The following is a 460-nucleotide window of genomic DNA, read 5'->3' as shown; positions in this document are numbered from 1 at the left end:
TTAAATAATGCATTAGCTCAGGGTCTTAGCTTCATGTAATATTTCGACACATTTAAAACATAAAATTTTGATAGCCACCATGCATATTTAATGACGATGATACAGCTATAGCTAGTAGAGCCAGGCCTTGGGTATGAATAGCGTGAGATGTATGGGGACCCATAAGGACACATCGTACTCACCTCTACTTGGTGGTGTGACATTCATTTTTTCTCTTAACTCTCTCTTTCTCTCTCTAATGCTTTGTTATTTTAGAGCCGTGTCAGGGCCACAGCCATTTTGAGAGGAAGGTACCAAGAGTTGTCATGTCCCCCACACAGGCGCGGCCTCCCCGACCACCACCATCCGCACCAGACAGCACCTCCCCCACCACCACCATCCGCGCCAGACGGCACCTCCCCAACTACCACCATCCGCACCAGACGGCACCTCCCCCACCACCACCATCCGCGCCAGACGG

The sequence above is a fragment of the Pteropus vampyrus genome, unplaced genomic scaffold, assembly GCF_000151845.1.
Source record: "Pteropus vampyrus isolate Shadow unplaced genomic scaffold, Pvam_2.0 Scaffold264, whole genome shotgun sequence".
Classification (NCBI taxonomy): Eukaryota; Metazoa; Chordata; class Mammalia; order Chiroptera; family Pteropodidae; genus Pteropus; species Pteropus vampyrus.
Note: the sequence above shows the minus strand (reverse complement) of the source record.